This window comes from Aythya marila, assembly GCF_965140915.1.
Source record: "Aythya marila genome assembly, chromosome: 33".
Taxonomy (NCBI): domain Eukaryota; kingdom Metazoa; phylum Chordata; class Aves; order Anseriformes; family Anatidae; genus Aythya; species Aythya marila.
In genome coordinates, this window is record NC_139074.1 from 477621 (window position 1) to 483846 (window position 6226).

Sequence of the window (6226 nt, forward strand, 5' to 3'; positions counted from 1 at the left end):
CAGGGCTTGTGCCCCAGCACAGGAGCCGCGTGCAGGGCAGAGCCCAGGGGCTGCAAGGGGCCTGGTCCCTGCTTGCAGCATCCCAGCCCTGCTCCAGCAGCAGGGAGGAACACAGGGCAGCCCCTGACCCCACTGCCCCTCATTCCTGTGCTGCTCCTGCAGGACCAAGGAGAGGTGATGCAGGAGTGTCTGGAGAAGGGCAGGAGCCCCCCGGGGCTGGGGACACGGTCTTGGGGGTGCTGTCCCTCAGGCACAGCTGAATTCTCTTTGTCTCCAGAAGGAACCAGGGGTGGATTTTCTCCCCATTGAAGGAGGCTGCTGTGAAAGTGAAGATCTCGACCCCATTGTCAGCGTTGATAAAAGACACCTGCTGCTGGGTACAGTCCAGACAGACCCAGATCCTTGTGGGGACAGGGGACGGGGATAAGGGGGTGGGAGGGAATGTGAGAGACGTGAGCTTCCCCTTGTAGTACAGCACAGCCCAGATCCCTTCTTCAGGTCTCATGTTGATCCACTTCTTTCTCTCCACAGAAGCCCTGGCCACCCCCACTGCCCACCCTGAATACTTTAGTCTCTCTCAATCCACCTCCACCAACCAGCAGTGTCTCCCCTCTCTGAACTCCTCACGGCCCAGCACGCAGCACCAACGGTCAAATCTCTCTGGTGTGTCAGGCACCTGCTGCCGTTCACTTTCCCATCTCACACTGCTCTTGTCCTGAGACACAACAAGCATGGGATGAGCCGTGTGTGGATCCAGGGTCACCTTCACTGCAGGGACAGAAGGAGCCAGGCCATCAGGGGCAGAGCTCAGCCCTGGGCAGGCTTTCCCCAGCTCGGGGCCAGGAGCTGCCCCACGGGGAGGAGATGGGGCACCTCTTGGCTCCTCAACGTGGCCCAGCAGTCACAGGAGGAGCACCTCAGAGGGCAACCCAGTACACACCTACCTGTATTATGAGGCATGAGAGACCTTCTCCATGCTGGAAGGAGAGGGGAGAGCTGGTCACAGCCCACGGCTGGTGCCCAGTGGGTGTGGGCAGGGTGAGGGGCCAGCCCTGGGCTGCTCTGTCCCAGCTGCCCACCCTCCCCTGCACATCGCCTTGGCGCTGTGGGGCCCAAGCCCTGTGACACTCACCCAGCTCTGCAGCTTGTTTCTCTGAAAAGGAAAGGAAAGTAATGTATGATGGGTATGAAAGTAATGCATGAGGGGAGAGTTGATTAGCCCGTGGTAGACCCAGAACACATCCCATGACAAGGAAAAATACAGCCATGATCAGAGGTGGGACTAGAGAAATAGTCATTGTGGTCCAGCTTTGTACATGGCTCTTGTAAGCAGAACTGTAAGGACAAACACTTGTGCAACTTTCATTTTTGTGCCACTGAAGAAGTTAACATTACGGAAGTTAATAAAGGATTGCTGGAGAATGTCCGTCTCCCGAAAGCATCAGTGCAGAGCGGGGCAGCCCCGCAGCTTGCTCCCCATCCCCACCTTGATCCCCGTTCCATTCAGCCATCCCGGCCCTGTCCCTTGTCCCGTGCCCAGGGCAGCTACAGCCCCAGCACTCCCCACTCCCACCCCAGGCTCCAGCTGCTCCTCCATCACCCCCGAGCCACCAGCACACAAGCCCCCAGAGCCCACCCAGCCCAGGCCCTCCCGCACGGACAACACTTCCCCAGGGACTGCAAGGACTCACCCAGCTCTCGGCTCTGTGCCGCTGAAAGGCAAATGCAGAGGAAGAGGTGGTGAGCAGAGCAGCTTGGTTGCTGGGTGGGAACATGTGCAGGGGGGCTGCGCCTTGCCACCAGCCCCACGCTGCAGCCATGCTCCCTGGCCTCCCACCCAAGGCCCCTTGCTCCAGACTAGGGGGGTCCCTGCAGAACACCTCCCTCCACTCCATTCCTGCGCTGTCAACTTACATTTCTTTACAAAGAGATAAACTCCGAGGGCAATGGACACAGCCAAAAGCACGAGGACCAGAGCCAGAGCCACCATCCAGGGCTGGGCGTTGTGGAAGAAGGGAGCTGAGAAAAGGCACCAGGAAAAGGACTGTGTTTCCATGCCCGTAGGTGGAAGAGCAAGACCCAGACTTCTCCTGGGTTGGGACAAGTGCAGGGGCCAGGAACACCTCACCCTGGCTGTGCCATTTGTACCTGCGATGTGCAGGGATGATTCCCGTTCCTGCTGGAGGCGGCTGCTCCTGACCACACAGGACAAGGGCCCCTCCACGCTCCCGGTCACGATGACGGCGCCTTCGATTTCAAAGAGCCCCTCCTGGTCCTGGGAATGTGTCTGGGAGACCGAGGGCAGGTGCTGCCCACGAGCATCCCTCCACAGCAGCTGCGGCAGCGGGTACCAGCCGGCGAATCGACAGAGCACCCGGACGCCTCTGTCCTCGCAGCCCCCCAGGGAGAGGTGGGGGTCAGCTCCTGTGGCTGGGGGAAGAACACGTGTCTGGGGCTTGACTTGGGGAGGGATTGAGTTCCAAGGCAAAGACCCCATCTGCTCCCATGCCAGACACAGCCCAGGACTTCCATGGTCACAGGGGCTCAGGGATTGGGCACTCCACGGAGCCACTCTCACCCCTAACCCACACCTATTGTTGGCATAGCTGAAGGACCTGCTCAGCAACCTGTGCCCAGTGTCCACACAACACCATGGGGATGGAGTTCAATGAGGGTCCCTGAGACTGAATTAAATCATTGCATTCATGCAGCTCTCTCTCAATAAAAAGCCTGCAAGGGCACAGGTGTACTTCTTGCTGGACAAGTGCTCACTGAAAGAGGAGAAGCCCCATCACACTACTGTTTGGAAGGCCTCATAGATGGCCATGAGGATGGGACAGGGTCCTGGGTGAGACACACAAACCCGGGGACACCTGCACCATCCCTTGAATGCCTCAACCCAGCCACTAACCTGACACCTCCAGATCCACAATGGCTTCGTCATAAGCATCAGCATCTCCCACATTGCAGAAGTACTGGCCATCATCAGAGGGTCTCAGCCCTGTGATTCGCAAGTGCAGGCTTCCAGCAGAGAGACCATCTCTGAGCAACTCTGTCCTCCCGGCATATGCCCCCATCTGCTCCCCGTACAGGTCCTCTCCATTGCGGTAGTGGTGCACTGTCTCAGAGAAATCTTTCCAGATCCACCTGACGTCCAAGGTGCGAGCATCGCGTTGAGGGGACAAGTGGCAGGGCAGCATGACATCCTGCCCCATGGTGGCAGTGAGAGGATGTCCTGGTCCCTCCACTCTGAGCTGGGCTGGGCGATGGAGAAGGGCACAGAGAGGAGGTAAGATCTTGCCATTTTAAATTTAGGGGCAGTGAATGATAAAGGGAGAGCTGTGCGTGAGTTGGTGCATACTGTGTTCCCCGTGTCCCATGGGAAACCACCAGGGAAACAGGAGAGGGAGAGGGAGGACGTGCAGGAGAAGGAGGTGTGCTGGGAGTGGGAGCCCTCTCTGCAGCATTCGGGCAGGAGAAGAAGAGCCAAAAATGGCAGCCAAGGCAGCAGCCATATTGTGTGAAAGAACCAAAGGGAAAGTGAAACCCAGCAGGGGGCTGAGCTGTGGGCTCTGGTCCCCCTACCCTGGAGCCACTCCCCTGGCCCACAGCAGCAAGTCTGTCAGGCCCAGGGGGGAGAGCCCCCAGCATCCCTACAGGATCCTACCTTAGCCCAGCTGGAGAAGGTGCAGAGTGACGAGGGAAGTCAGGAAGCCACTGGCATGGCTGGTGAGGCTGGGGCGGCCGCAGAACCTGTGGAGCCTCAGCAGTGCTGCAGCGGGAGCAGGATCTGGGGGTAGAAGAGTAAGGTACTGAGGGGCTGTAGGCCTGGGCACAGGGAGCCACGGCCAGCAGCGCCTTGGGCAGGGTGCAGAGCCTGCGCTTATCATGGGCTGGGGGACACAGAAGGCAGCCCCAGGTGTTCTTCTCCAAGGCAGTCTCACCAAAATAGTCGTCCCTCTCAGCACCCACCATAGCTGCAGGAACTAGAAGGCTACACGCGACTTCACCAACTTCTGCTCAGCTCTTGTCTGCAGTAACCCTCTGGGAGGAGCCCTGACCTTTGTGGGAAGGGTGCAAGATGCTGCAGGGCAGAGCGCCATCGGAGGCTGCAGGGAAAGAGGCACAGCTGGCTGCCGAGCATCTCAGTGCCACCCTTTTCCCAGGGTGGTGGGGACAAAGAGCCAGCCCCACTCCCGGCTCTGTCCATCCCAGTGGAGGCAGAAATGGGCAGACCTTTTGCCCTCTGGCAAGCAAAGCCCTTCTGCAGCACGGTGGAGACTTTGGTGTGGAAATGGCTTCCAAGGAGCAGAGGGACAGCTTCTGCATGCAGCTAGGATGATGACATGGATGAACTGTTCTTTAAGGAACTATGCGATGCCTCAGAATCTGCAGCCCTAGTCCTTATCAGGGTGAATTCATATGGCTAAAGCTCAATTTGAGTTGAAGCTTGACAGAAGTGTTGGGGGAAATAAAACTGAGTTTTATAAAATATCTAAACAGCAAAAGTAGAACGGGAGAAAACAGTGGTCCTTTACTTGATGGGGATGGTCTCCTCACAAACAGGGGCATGTTTAATGCTTTTTTTGCCTTTGTCTTCAACACTGACAATGGGCTCTGGAACCCCAGTTGCCCTGAGCTGGAGGACCGTGAGAGCAGGAATGATAAACTCCCAGCAAATGCTGAATTAGCATGCGATTTGCTCCTGCAAGTGGAGACTATAGGGCCTGATGGGATTCATCCCAGAGTACTAAGAAAACTGTCTGATGTCATCATGAAATCCTGTCCTGGTTTCAATTAGGATAGAGTTAATTTTCCTCCTTGTAGCTGGTAGAATGCTATGTTTTGGCTTGGGATGAGAAGAGTGCTGATAACATGCTGATGTTTTAATTGTTGCAGAGCAGTGCTTACACCAAGCCAAGGACTTTTCAGCTTCTTGCTCTGTCCTGCCAGCGGGCAGGCTGGGGGACCTATAAATGTCCCCAGTGCAGTATAGCCTTGCAAAGAATTCAGTCTACTTAGCCCATCTCAGGACTCACCGGGGACAACCCCCTTATCCGTGCTCTGACTGCGGGGAAGCCTTCTCTGAAAGCTCGGCGTTCAACCAACATTGGAAAAAGCACTTGGTAGGGAAACCCTATCAGTGCCCTGACTGCAGGATGGGCTTCAGTGTTCCCTCAGCCCTCCTCCTCCACCAGAAAAGCCATGTGGAGCCTAACTTTTACTGTTCTTCCCAAACAACCCTCTGAAGATTACATCTGTGAATTGAGGAGGACCAGGCATGCAGCTGGTGGTCATGGCACAGCTTCTCATAGCGCTTACGGAATGTGGTGGTCAGTCAGTCCCTGGCCCTGGGACGGCTTTGGGGATGGTGGGAGCCCAGTGGGATGTAGGATAATTGGCTGAGAGGATGGTAGGACAGCAGTGGGTGGAGGGTTTTGAGGTTTGGGGTTGGTGAGAGCCCAGTGGAATGGAGGATGATGGGGTTTTGGAGATGAAGAGACCCCACTGGGGTGAAGGTGGATGGGGTTTGTGGTGGTGGATCCCCACTGGAGTGGAGGACAATGGGGTTTTGTGATGGTGGGACCCTGCTGGGATTAAAGAGGATGGGGTGTGAGGATGGTGGGATCTCAGTGGGATGAAGGATGATGGGATTTGGGGATGGTGAGACCCCACGTGCATGAAGATGGATGGTGGGTGTGGAGACCACTCAGCTTGGCATTGAGAACCAGCTGGAGGAGAGCATCTGTGTCTCCTCATTGTGTAGCTGGGTTCAAAACCTATTCTTAGCTTCTCACCTTCATATAGTTAAACCTTCGAAGAGGCCAAGGGAGTCCTGCAGCCACGGAGGCTCCATCTCACTGAGGTTCGGTCTGTTTGGATCACCTGCTTCTATCGGATTCAGTGTCTTCCGAACGCATTTCCTTCCCCTGTTTCTGCACTGTGTCTGCTCCTGATTTTAATGCTGCGATGTTTAAAACACACCGCAATGAATTTGGCTCGAGAATGTCAGCTTGTTTGCCTGCTTGCTTTTAAACAAGGTGCAAAAAGTGGCACTGGTTTTCTGGGAGTGCAGGATTGTTACTGATTGCTGAGGGTTGGTGAAGCTGGGGTGGCCCCATGGCTCCTGCAAGCCCATCTCTGGCTGAACCCTGCCCTGAGCAGTGGAAAATAAAACAGCCACGGGAACAACTTGGGTGGTGGAAGGGAAATACGGGACATGGAG

General features: G+C 56.2%; 1 pseudogene across 1 annotated transcript; it reads right to left on the minus strand.

Annotated features, from left to right (window-relative positions):
- Nucleotides 1–3215, minus strand: LOC309889248 (butyrophilin subfamily 1 member A1-like; annotated as a pseudogene). Its single transcript has 4 exons — nucleotides 2912–3215; nucleotides 2149–2430; nucleotides 1915–2019; nucleotides 1–768 (listed from the first exon to the last, which is right to left on the minus strand). The product of its transcript is annotated as a butyrophilin subfamily 1 member A1-like (transcript).
- Nucleotides 3216–6226: the final 3011 nt, after the last annotated feature.